The sequence below is a fragment of the Apis laboriosa genome, unplaced genomic scaffold, assembly GCF_014066325.1.
Source record: "Apis laboriosa isolate Shangri-la unplaced genomic scaffold, ASM1406632v1 scaffold104_cov149, whole genome shotgun sequence".
Taxonomy (NCBI): domain Eukaryota; kingdom Metazoa; phylum Arthropoda; class Insecta; order Hymenoptera; family Apidae; genus Apis; species Apis laboriosa.
In genome coordinates, this window is record NW_025220694.1 from 23,351 (window position 1) to 37,238 (window position 13,888).

Below are 13,888 nucleotides of genomic sequence, written 5' to 3' on the forward strand. Positions count from 1 at the left end.
TTTATTCCTGACTTATGGCCAGGGTGCAAGCTGATTCATTTATGAGAAGAGCCTCGGCAAGATGTCTGACCGTCTAGGCGTGCAACCAACCGAATGGCAGGAAATCGATTTTATCTTACAGTACTTTTAAATATCGTTTCGTTTCTTACGTAGATTCGAGAGATTGTCGGCTCATTGAAGATTTCTCAGTGAAAATAAGATGGACGATAAAGGGGAAAATATTGTGGAGATCGTTTCAGAAATAATATTTGGAGAAAAGTATTTGCTTTTTTAAATATTTTCTATATTTATCTAAAAAGTGAAAAGTATCAGTTTTTCGATTTTTTTTTTTTTTTTTTAACAAATATTACCGTTTATACAGATTCGAACAATAATACGTATCGAGTTTCATATGCATATCGGATATCGATGTGTATTATTCGAATTCGAATTGTTTTTTTCATCGTATCATGGAAACTCATTAAATCGTCTTCACTCCGATGGGTAGATAAATTGACAATGCATATTTATCAATTACATCGTGTCATTTTCTATTTTGATGAAAATATATTGAATGCGTAGTAGTAGCGTCATTTCAATTTTTTAAATTTCAATCATCGGTTTAATAATTGTAAAAAGTATAATGAATATGTCCGCGATCGATACTAATCGAAAGTTATTCGAACGATACGGAATATGATTGTATTATAGGAATGATCGATCGAATGGATAATTTTTTACGAATTATCCTGATTGTATTGTGCGAAAGAAACAAGTTATCCCGGTATATGTATCGTGTCAAAATCAAAACGTATCGACGGTGTTTCCGTTTGTTTGCTCGCGGTCCAGGAAGAAGAGAGGGGAAAAAAGATTGAACGGGTATCGATCAGAATTCTGGATATTATAAATCAAACGATAAACCGTACGCGTGATTTCATCGTGTCGATAATAATATTTGATGAAATTTTCGACATAACTGTCTATAACGTATGAAATTATAATATTGATTTTACTCGCAAGCAATTACGATTATAATTTCAATTTTAAATAAATAAAAGGCATTCCCGTTAAGAGGAGGAGGAGGAGGAGAAGAAGAATGTAATAAACGCGAGACACTCGTTCGAATCGTTCATTGCGTAAATAAATTTTACATAAAAATTTCACTATCTATATCGCGACGTTTATTAATTCTACGCGCATGATTAAGTATCGTATATCGTGACGAATATTTTTACACGTTTATTATTATTTATCTTCTTTACGTAGCAAATGTTGCAACGTTGATCAGTGAGGGTACAAAACTCGACGCGATTGATTTCGAAACATTTTTAACATTTTGAGTATTTATATCGAGGTTGATGATTATCATATTTTGAATATTTCATTTTTTTTCTCACGTGTTGTAGATACGACTGGACGTTTAACCAAACGCTCGGACGCTTCGGATTCAAGAGCGGTGATAAACCTTTTCGACTATCGCTACTTCTCATTCAGCTATGCCTGAAATCTATGCTAATTCGTGGGCATAAAATATTTGCTTTGACCTGCGCATGTACCGAGTCCACTTCGGAATTCGTGGTCGTACAATAGCGCGAGCTGATTTATGCGCGACTGACGAACAAATTCTACCCTCCTCGCGCCCTCGTGTATTACTGTTGTGAAATTTTATGGATCACCTTGTCATGTTAGTCATTCGTTTGATCGCAAACGGGTAAGATCGATGCGTTCACCATCTCTCGAATCTTCGAATCTGAGTAAAAAATTGATGACGTGATTATACCGTACTTGAACGAAGTAGATGGAAAATTGGAGGGTTTGGTTTCAAATATTAAATATTTGAAGCATCTTTTTCTTTTTTTTTAATTTCTAAAATATTTTTCAAATTTCAGCACACCTCGATCGAATCACCCTTATATATATATTCATTGATGTAAGAATATTCGTCTCGTCGGCTCGTGATCTAATAACGTCGATGAATAATCACTTCACGAAACGGTAATCCAAAAAGGAGAGTAATAAATTGAAAGGCGGACCCTTTTGGGAAAGGGAAAGGGAAGTTTGTGTCAATTTCGCGAACGCCTATCGAGCGCGAAAAGATTTTGCAAGCTCGGCTTTCGACTTGGTTGCATCTACTTGGCGGCTTGGTCCGCCCTTCGACCCGTCTCTCCTGTTAGCCGTATAGATCGCTGTATTCATTATTCTGGCGCTAAATCGTTTGTGAATAATGGCCTCCATGAATCTTTGCCCGTTTCGCGTAGCTGTACCGTGCAACTATCGTGTGCCACGTAAGTCCTCTTGCACCTAAGGAACGCCTAAATAACACGGGCGTTGAAGATTTCTCTCCACACCGTAAAAAATTACGGTATCCTTTATGAAAATTGAAATTAAGGAGGACGGACGTTTAAGAGAAAAACTGAAGAAAAAAAAAAAAAAGGATGATTTAAATCTTGAATACCCGTAATTACTATTCTTGAATAATTTGATATATTTTCATTGAATTAAAACTGACGGGAGAGTAGGAATGAAATAAAACTCTGTGATAAATTGCCAAATATAAAATTGTTTCCGCTTCTGATCTCGAATTGAAATCTGAAATTATTATCGCGTAATTTTAATAGGAATATTAATATTTCTACGTATACTTTGATATTTTTCTCCAACATTTTATCGGTACCGGCTCGTTCCTTGAGCCGATATCGATGCATCGAAAAAAATGTCAAGCACTCGCTTTGTCATAGGAGGTTGGAACTGCGAGGAAGAAGATATAATAACGGATATTTCGCAAAAGTCACGTGATTATGTCCGCGGAGAATCGAGAGTTTCCTTTTTCGCCCCAGGCATGTGCGTGAAACTGACGCGAATAGTCGGGCTCCATTGTTGTCGGGGTTCTTTGTAACCGATACAAAAGGCAACCGGATAAAGTACTCGATACACTTGGTTCGAAATCAAGACGGAAAAGCTGGAGATATCGCGACTACCATTTATCGCTCTTGAATTAATTGTCTTTGTCTAATGTTCTTCTTTAGGTCCGATTTTTTTGTCTCGAATATAACGAGGAGTAAGTCCAATAATTGTTCGTAATTCGCTTATAAAATTCGACGAACAAATACACGTTTCTATTGTATTTTTTTAATATTTCTATCTCTTCTTTTGTAAATTTCTTCGTTGTAATTAATAATTATCAACTCGTTCGTCGTTTATTGTTTCGTCGCCGTTTGTTTTAGCTAACAATTGATAAACTTGGAAAATTTTCTTTCGTAATAATTACGATATAGGGAAGAAAAGACGAGTGAAAATTTTTATTTAATAAAAAAATATTGGAGTGGCGGGAGAAATACGCGAAATGAAATTTATAGAAAGAATGGAAAGGAGAGACAAAAAACCGTGTATGGAATACGAAACATCGAGAGAAATTCAAAGTCCGTGAAAATTTCCCTCACGAAAATTGAAAATAAATAAACTACGAGATGGAATAATTTTTATAACGCACGTTCGTGATCCAGGTACCATTTTCCGTCGCTATTTTGCGCGAATGGAGACATTGACAAAAAAAAAAAAAAAGAAAGAAAGAAAGGAACAGAATAACGTATTCTGTATAACGATATAAGAAAAACAACGAGGAGAAAAGCGAAATAATTTGTAAATTGAGATATATACACGATTAATATCGACTAACAATTTATAATCAAAGTGAAACTGATGTACTCGAAAAAAGGATGATCCAACGAATATGTATATCCGAGGTGTACAAGCTTTCCAATCTGGCAGATACTTTAGTCATAAATTTAAAAGAAATAAGATTCTGCTATACGCGTCTGAAAGTCTTCTCTATAAAGCTAGGGGAACTGATCTCTTAAGCCCCCAAGGCCGTAACGCCAATCCCTGCCTTCGGATTGTTTTCTTTCGTTATCTTCTCGTCACATCGCCTCAAAGAAAATAAATGGATACTCGTTTCTATTAATAAAATGCCTTAATCCTTTGCGCCACGATTGGAAAAATCCGAGCTTTGAGCACCGCGAGTCATAGAAAGCCTGCCTCCATCCATCTTGATATCTCCTTTCGAAAGGAAGATCCGTAAGAACCAGACGAATTTCCTTGAAATCTTCAACTTCCAACCATTATACCTTCCATCATCATCCAAATGTCACAGTTGTGGAATAATTCGTACATACGATTCTGAAATTTTCTACTAGAATTCCAAATTCTACTTTTACGAACCCTTCGTTAAATTCCTTATATTCTTTATGTTTCTTTTTATCCTTCGAATTTATCTTAACTCTCATCCTCGTGTTTTACACGGCAAATTCGTACACGGTTCGCAATGTTTTCCTTCGTGTTCCGGATAGTTTCTGCCACTTGGCAGAAGTTGGTCACGCGCCAAGAAGATGAAAATTACGTGCTCGCGATATTCGTCATACACTGCGATTGGCTGGGATAAAGAATGCGGCGACCCCTTACTTCTTTCATTCCAGCTTTCTTCCCAACTCCGTTCCTCCGTTTCCGGTTCTCTCGACTTTAATCTGCGGGCTGCCAGCCGAGTTTATAGAAAAAATGGCAATGCGGATGAAATGGCACGCTCTCATACGTTGAATTCGGGATCGTTGCGGTTCGCTTTTTCTTCGAGGGCACGGCCAACACTTGGCAACGAGTCATCCTACTCGCCACACGTAAATATTTTATGCCTGGGAACAATCCTCGATTAACCGTACCTATTGCGTGAGATTGTCGGTGAGCTGGCAACCGTCAAAAGTTGACGCGATGCCGGATTTAGAAAAGTGTCTGATATAACGCGAACACTTTAGCGAACGTACGTAAAATTCAATTTTTGTCGCGTTTCAATCGATATTGGTTGGGAAGTTAATTCGTTTCAAGGATAATTTTAATTTTAATCGGAGTATTTGAAGTAGTTTCATTTTTTGATTAAATATTTTCGTGTGTTTCGCGTGTTACATAATTCGTTATAAGGATATTTTTGATTGGAAGTTTCTTTTTGATACGAGTTTCCTCATTAGTGCGGTTAGTATTTAAGTTTATGCACTCTTTGCTATCGATCGATTAATTATTATCCGTCGCAATACATTACGATTCTTATGCAACCTTAGATCGAGCTAATAGTGTCTGTGATTCAAAATAAACGTGATTCGATCGATGTTTTCTTTCGATGTGTAGAATGGGATGAAATAGCATAAGATCAGGGAATTTCTAAGCTTCGAAATAAGATCGTTTTATACACGATTAAACATCATAAGATATATTCGAAATAAATCTTTATTTCAATTTCATTTCTCAGAATTCATGGGAGAATTAAATTCTCACAAACATCCGCAGTTTACTCATAACCTTCGACTAAAAATTTCGATATTTTTCGAAATTTTCGCTATCGAAATCGATAGTTAATTTTTACGTCGGCTAGGAGAAGTCTTTTTTCTTGTTAAAACGAAACGAACACAGCTATCTCGCCGTTTTTATATTTCGTTGGACTTATAACTAGCTCTAGGGCATTGTTTCCCAGATTTTCTTCTAAAAGAAAAAAAAAAAAAAAAAAATATTCCAAAAAAAGAAAAGAGAAAGAAAGAAGAAAAAAAACGTACATTTTCCGCCCATCTTGCCTCGTTTCTAACCGCTTTTTCGAGGCCCCAATCCCCCAGACTCGTTCCCGTTTTCGAGCATCTCGTTTCACGCGATCCATTCCTTCCTCCCTTCCACCGTAGTTCACCTCTTCAAACCAACCTCTTGAGGTAGATACTTCTACCTAATCTGGAGTGTGGATCGATGTGGTGTTCGTGGAGAGAGGACGGAGGTTTTAGAGGAGGGCCTCGAATCTTGGCTTCTCGGGGATTTCATTCAAAGATTTCGACGACCTCGACTACTGACCGTATATCGGAATCTGGCTGGAAATGGCGACACGAGTGCGGAGCCGAAAGGATTCGGACGCATCTTGCCGGATAAAGACGCTGCTTTCCCGAGCTTTCCTCGCGCGGAAGAGAGATTTGCGACGTATACAGGAAAAGGGGTGTAAGTCGAGAGGAGGGTGAGGCATAGAGAGGGAGAAAGAAAGAGAGAGAGAGGATGAGGGTGGAAGAAGGGTCCAAGATAATCAGCTAAAAGTGTGCCTCGAAAATAATGGGTCCGAGTTGACGACGGGATTTCGAGCGAAACGAGTGGAAATTTGATACCAGCACACGCGAAACGATCTTATCTTTCGCGGTCTCTTGGAGGGGAACGTAGAATTTTCCTCGAAATCGAAAGGACAAGAAAAAGAAAGGAGAAAGAGGGCTGAGAGGAGGGTTGGCTCGAATAGGAATGATATCCGTATCGTGGCGGTGAAAACGTTGAAAGCTTCAGAGGAAAGAAATAAATTCGAAAAAATAATTGGAGAATCTGCGCGAGTGAAATATAAAAAGTAGGAGGATATTCTTTTCTCGATATTCGAAACTTTTACTTTTGGAAACGTTAAAGCGAGAGGGATTCGTATATAGATAAATTTGATAATAACGACGGTTTCCTCGAGTGAAATTGATGTTCTACGAAGCAAGTGATCGGCGAATCGGTATCGAGAATGTAGTCCATGTATTGCGTGGCGTCGATTTATCAAGTTTTTCTCCCGTCAATTGGAATTCTACGGGAATTGATAGAATTAAGTAAGGAAACAGAGGAAAAATTGTGGCAGTGAAAAAGGCGAGTGAGAGATCAATTATTGTATACGCGTAGCTGTGCTATCATCATTCGAATTTGAAAACTTCGTATTCAGATATTTAGATCATCAATGTGGATACGAGAGCTTGGAAATTGAAATTCGTACTATTTCGGAAGATTTATCCTCTAATTTCTCGATGTACATCAGTATTCTGGTCGAATGGTCGAACGGAGCGTAATCGATCGTCGGTAACGATTGAATGAACGAGAAAATTAGGCGGCGTTCGACCCGGTAAATCCACAAAACTTGGTAATTTTTCCTCGTGGTCAAGAAGGGAGGAGACGTCTCTGGATAGCCACACGTGTAACGAAACTTAAGATACCACTTTGCCCGCCGTTTCCCCCCCGATGTCAAGAGAATTTTCTCCTTGGAAAACTCGCGCGTCGGGCATACGAATTCCAAGCTTTATAAAAAATTCATGCCGCCCTTTTTTAGAAACTTCGTGTCGGGAATAAATAATAAGTTTTTCGCGCGTGGACGTACAAATGTGCGGAAAAATTGTGTTCGACCTTGCTTTTATTTCGTTGCTGTTAAAACTCATCCCTCCTCCCCTCCTCGTTCTCAACTTTTTCCAAGTAATTGGCAGACTTTTAACGAAATTCTTAGTGGAACTCATTTGAGACGCTGAGTTGCGGAGGAAATCGCGATAAAACGCATTTACTGCATTGTCGTCGACAGTCGATCGTTAATTGTCTTGACGTATTATCGGCGATTCTCGAGCGTGTTTCATGTAAAATTGTCCCTAACCAGTTAATAATTTTGGAACATTGTATGATATTCTGTTCGATAAGCTTGTAACGACGATACCTTCATTATCGTTGGTGTAATGGGATCCATCTTCACGCCGTCATCAACGCTTTTTTTTTTGTCCATTGGTAATGGGCGCACTCCATTAAGATGGATTAAATTTTTCAATGAAATCGGGTACTTGGAACGCACGTCGATTCCTCTTATCGTTTCAAATGCAAACGACGCATTTGCAAAATCACGTGCAACCACGGTGGAGAACGCGTGAAACGTAAAAGGAAACATTTTAGGAGACGATCGTTGTCCCCCTTTTTCCACCGTGATTAAAACTAGTCTTCGACGGCGATTAAGATACGAGAATACTCGAGATTCAATGCCGCTTTTACCGTGCATTCGAAACTCGTTCGAAAGACGGGATGCTTCCCTCGGTTCGAGCAGCTGTAATAATAGTGACGAAGCGACTCGTTTCTTGCTTTTTACGTTCGATTCGAGGGAACGAGCAATTAAAGTCCGATCGTGAGGACGATATTATTTAGCCGTACTACTGGGATAGAGGAGCGAGTAATATCGTTAGAGAAGGCAATTTGTTTAAGAAGTAATAATATGTTTTTTTAGTTCTCAAATATTCTCATTTTTATTTCACATTTGGAATAATATTTTACTTCCATCCGAATAAATTGCTTTTAATTTGGGTGCGTACGTCTGACCCTTGTCAGGCTACTTCTGAAAACATTCCTCGGCATTCCTCAATTAAAAAATATCATACTCTATCTCATTCATCCTTCCAAATTTCGGATAATTCAGCCATTCGTGATGAAAATTTCCATTTTCGCGTTATTCCAAATACATTAAAAAAAAATTTATGGCTTGAATTTGAATAAATTAATTTAATAATTAATTAACTTGGATACGCTCGTCTGATCCATGTCAGACGCTACTATTTTAAAAAGAATCCCACAGTATTCTTTAGTTAATTCTATAAAATTTGCGTTCAAATAGGTCAGATTTAATTTAATTTAATAAAGTGTCTCAATTGCTTCCTCTTCAAAGAAAGATGCTTATTTAAAAAGAGAGAATTACTCGAGAAATAATGTTGAACGACTTAAAAGTAGCCGCACCCACAAACAGATCGCGAATTCGCTTTATCGCACCTAGCTGAATTCTCTCTGGGGAAGATTCGGCTAGATTTCTGCGAAGAGATAAATAAGTTCGCGAGTTGAATCCCGGTAAGGTTTCTAAGGAAGGTAGGAACATTTTCCTAGCTTCTAGCAGATAAACCGTAAGAAACTAGTCATTTTTTTTTTTTTTCTATAAAATTCTTCTCCATTCTTATTTTCTTTCTCGGTTTATTTGTTATTCGTTTAGAAATTTAAAATTTTCTTTTTTATATCGCTTACTTTTGTCACTTATAACGTGGACACGATATCGCTACTACGTATTATTTGTATTTCTTTATCGTATTTTCTTCATTTTTGCGAAATTTTATAATCTTAATTAAGACATGCAATTTTATAAGATAATTATATTTATCTTTATATAATAATTTATGTTTATCTTTATTTCAATTTAAAAAGACGATTGCAAAATCTCTGAAATGACTTGGATAACTTTATTCGAAGAAAATTATTTAGCCTTTATAAATATCAGATCCAGATTTAATTCATAGATCGGCGTCTATTTTCTCCCCCATTAATTTTCGTGATGTACGGTACTTTTTCGTTTGAAGTGTGAAACGTGCGGTTCGTTCAATGCCTCTTTTGTTATTGGTCGGCGTAATCAAACGGTTGTTGTCGACAGACGTACCTAATAAATCGTAATCGGTGCAATGCTGTCTGTAGCTGGTGCCTACCCTGCTTTAAGACCCTCTCCAAAGGCTCGAGATTGAAAAACGATCCACGAGGTTCTTCATGAAATTCAATTAAACGTTTTAAAAATGTGCTGTTGCGAAATTTAAGGCCGAGTGTATCTTCTCGTTCGATCTCTCGATAAAAATTCTCATCGAAGTTAATTTATAGCGTAGCACTTTTTTTTGAACAGTAATTACGGTCTTAACTTTTTCTTTTATAAATTTAATCATTGATAATTATTGCTATCTTTATAACGCGAGAATCATAAGGATCTACGATCTTCGATAAATATCGAGGGAGAGGAATTTTCAAAGTTTAGAAGCTACCTACCGTTAGAGATGTTAAAGCGCGATGCTGGAAAAAGTTTTCAAAGAAAAGTTAGCGAACGAAAGTATCTGTAAGCGCACATCGAAGAAGATTATCGAAAATTTTTTAACAATTTTTAGATCGATAGAACCTTTTATCTTTTACTTTTCTTTTTATTTTCAGATAACTCTTAGAGCTTTTTTCTTTTTTCGAAACGAGCGAAGTGACAATTACACATAAGAAATTGTGAATAGGGACAATTATGGTTCAATTATAAATTTGGTAATCAAAAAAGATGCGAAACCGTAAGAGAAGACAGCAGTATCTCGGATGTCTATGATATGTTCCCTTTTCGAAATCTGAACACGAACTATCCGCACTTCGTGAATAGAGTCGAGCAGACCCTTGGCCCAAGGGCTTCGAGTGATTTCGTAGCCGGGTCGAAAGTTAAACGTGTTTCTGCAATCCACAGACACAGTTGAAATACGAATATTCGCAGTCCTATTGAAACTTCTCTTTGAAATACGTATCCTATTTACGCAATTTCACGTTGCTCGTCCAACGAATAATAATAGTACGTGAAATCATTATTTTAACAAAGACAGCAGTTTCGTATTAAGAATTTTTCAATTCTCTCTCTATTCTCTGCAAACCGAGAAAGCAAAGAATATTCTTCTCGATACAATTCCCACTTTGAATCTTGATCCAATACTCCATCATTGTTTACACGATTATTTTAACGAAGATTACAATTTCATCTTGAGAATTCTCCTCTTTTTTTTTTCCCCCCCTTCCTCTTCTTCCATGTAATTGCAAAGCGAGAAAGAAGAATTCCATCGAATGAAAATTCCTACTTGAAACGTTGGTACCTTTTAGGGTATTGTTTCTCTCGCAGCGAGCAACACTGTCCGCAAACGGGTCTAAAGACATTGTATTGCCGTAGAATTACAGTCTGTTAAACGAGTGCTCGAGAGTTCTAGAGACAAGCAAAGCACTCGAGGTGCAAGTGGCGAACCGTGGAGTCTCTTCAGGCTCCATCCACCGGAGAACGACGGTGCTTTCATCGGTTCAGAGCTCGGTAAAGACCCCGAACCTTTTCCTCTCCGTGCGCCGTATCAGCCTGGTCATGTTGTTTTCGCGAAGCTCGTGTCATTTTCGAGTTACATTGACGATGAGTTGCCAAGCTTATTTCGCAACCGTACTTTGGCACCGGCCCCCTCTCTCTCTCTTCCTCGCAAACTCGATTTTAAATAGCGAAATGTTCCTCCTATCCACATTCCTCCAAGACGACGATGGATAATAAATCAGGATTCTTCGAAAGATTGTCAGATTTCGCGTAATTTCAATACATGTATGGCCACTTTCAAAATTTAAGTTTTCGAGTTAATTTCAACTTGAGTTTAAAAACGAAGCGAATAATTATTATAAAACATTGCTCTATCTATAAAGTCGAAGAATTACAAAAATGGCATCGATCCAACTCTCGGTACCTTTGGCATCCGGAAGATGATATTTGTTCCATGAAAATTGAATTTCTAAAAACATTTCCAAGGAGAAAAGATTCGAAAAAAAAAAAAGAAAAAAACGAAGCAAAAGTAACCAGGCTATTCACGAAACGGTATGAAACAGAAACGCGTCTTCTGTCGTCCGTTGAAGCAAGGGACAATACGGGAAATATTTGTCTAGGGAATATCGAGTTGCAAATCCGGGAAACCTTTATCGCGGTAATGCAATCCTCCCCATCCGTGATTGTTACGGATACTTTGTTCCCCGAAACCGTATCGCTCGAAAAGTTATTGTTCGTTTAATGATCTCTTTAACCGGGACAGGAATATTTGTTTCCCTCCATTTCCACGATGTGCAATTGCAAATGTGACGTAATTATTCCCGCTAGGTATCGGCTTGGGATACGCTTAACGGGTTGGAGGTTTACCTGACACGCGTCCCGTCTGTTTTTTAATACTATTGCTTTGCTCGCTATGCGTTTGATACACCATCGATCGTTCGAAACTCTGTTGTAGCATTGTTGTCGTTGCGGTTCGAAAGCAGTATAAATAAAATGGAAATCACTGCGATAATTGACAGAAGGAGAGGCAGGATATTTAGATGGATACCAAGCAGAATTGTGCATAGGTGTTTATGCATATTCATGGACCACGATCGTAGTACATACTCCATTAATATTCAATCTGTATAGGTTTGTAGTACGCACGCTCTGTAATCAATCGTTATTGATGATTAAATAGATGGTATTTAAACGTACTTCGTAATTATCGTGACAACTGACTTATATCCCGCAGATGTACAGATTTTTTTTTTTGTTTGTTCAAATTAATAGATTATACAACAATATTTGTTTGTATGTTACAGAGACATCATACGAGATGGGATTTTAACCGATATTTTGTATCGCAGTCGGTCGCCATTATAAATGAAAGAAAGGAAAAAAGGAAGGGGGAGGAAGAAAAATACGAACTACTTTTTATCTAAATTTTTGACACGTACGTCACGGTTCATATGCGTGCTTTTCACCGGAATATTGAAAAATTCCATCAGAGTACCGATTCCATCGATCATGTAACGTAATGTTTTGTACGAAAAACAGTCGACACGATTCGTTCGAAAGATAGTTAAGCAAGTTTAGTGAATTTTCTTTGTTTAAAATTCTCCTCTTTGAGTTTTAGCTCTCAATATCGAGTTCCAGGCGGGAATCTCTAGGGGTTCGGACATATTTCATTTTTCACGAAAGAGGCGAAGGGCAGGCCCAAAAGGCGAACGAAAAAGAAAAGTTACGAGAGCAAAAGGAATATTCTCACAGGTATCGTAACGTGTGTTCCTCGATCACTTTTCGCTAGGGTAATCATATATGTATGCAGGATACGGAACACATGCTGTGACTAACACGTAAAATGTTTCTTCTTTTTCTTCTTCGTTTAATTATGCTTGGAAATTATTATAATGTGATGGAATTATCGATAGATCAGGTATTATCAGAATAATATCGTCAGAAGGAAGAAAAGTTTATTAAACATTTTTTACAAAGAAGTGTGATTGATCAATCGTTCTTAAAATTATGGAACAATGCTTGGGATAAAATCAATTATTATAGATATAATTATGAAACTAACATCATTTGATAATATTTTACAAAAAGATAGAACAATTCGTTTCCTCTCTTCAAATGGTTTAAATGCCATAAGGTGAAGTTTGCGAGGCTGCTGCAAAATATTCTTTCTTAATTTATGCGAATGAAATAATTTACGGAAACAACGAGAGAGGAACTGGGTCAGAAAGACGCGAGAGGAAATAAAGACTGGAAAGTGATGTCGATATACTTGAAGGAAGACACAGACGCGAGAATACTGGTAGGTCTGGCAAGAAATCCCTTGCGAGTCCTCGTTTCTATTTGCTTTTTCTAACTCCATTTCATTCGTATAAATATTCAGATGATGGTTCCGTGCATCTGCGCTCTCTTCTTATTTCTTTTCTTTACAAGCTCTTCGTTTCTCCTTCGTCACTCTTCGTTATCAAAAAATATCAAACGACTAAATGATCCAAGAATATCGTGTTAAATTCACAAAATAAGAGAATCATCGTTCTCTATCATCGAGTTACACGTTCCAAGTTTATATTTTTATAATGGAAAATTAACAAAATTACAAGTTTGTTACCAAAATCGAGAAAATAGGAATTGCATTAACAATGGAAGAAAAAGAAAAAAAAGACAAAACCTAGACATTCTCGCTCGTCGACACAAAGTAAACCATTTACCAATCGGTTCGAACGAATAAATCTCTGGTCCGTACAATACAAGGTCCGTACGATTGACAGTGGTTTTCGTATCCTTTATCGTCACGAACAAAAGCTATTTGAATTTTTCATAGTACTCTATGCGCAACGAGAAATTGACGCTTGCGCTCGATCGCGTTATTTGGATTAATTCGTTCGGGTTTTGTTAGATCCATCCGTTATTAGAACACGTGCTTTTGGGACAAAGTATGATTCTTTCCTTTTTTCCCTTTCGTTTCGATTGTTTCCGACAAATTCGCGAACGATCGAGAATACGGTTTCGCGTATGAGAATCGGTCTACAGCAATGCAACATTGTGTACAGTTAACCACGAGTATCATTGATCCACCGGAAGCGGTACAGGCTGTTTCAAAGCTGGAAGTCTGCGCGCGAGAATTTAGGTTACAGACCTGCTGGTTCGTTCCTCCCTTCCTATCTTCGTTCCATTGACTATCCGCGACTTGGCGACCAACCAATTCCGGCGTTTTCGTGACATACTACTAGCCTACATTTTGTCCGGTCG

At 37.6% G+C, this 13,888-nt stretch overlaps 1 protein-coding gene across 15 annotated transcripts in view; it reads left to right on the forward strand.

Annotated features, from left to right (window-relative positions):
* LOC122713572 (disks large 1 tumor suppressor protein) overlaps positions 1-13,888 on the forward strand; it is a 524,720-nt gene that overhangs the window by 21,151 nt on the left and 489,681 nt on the right. The gene's annotated exons all lie outside the window — the stretch shown is intronic.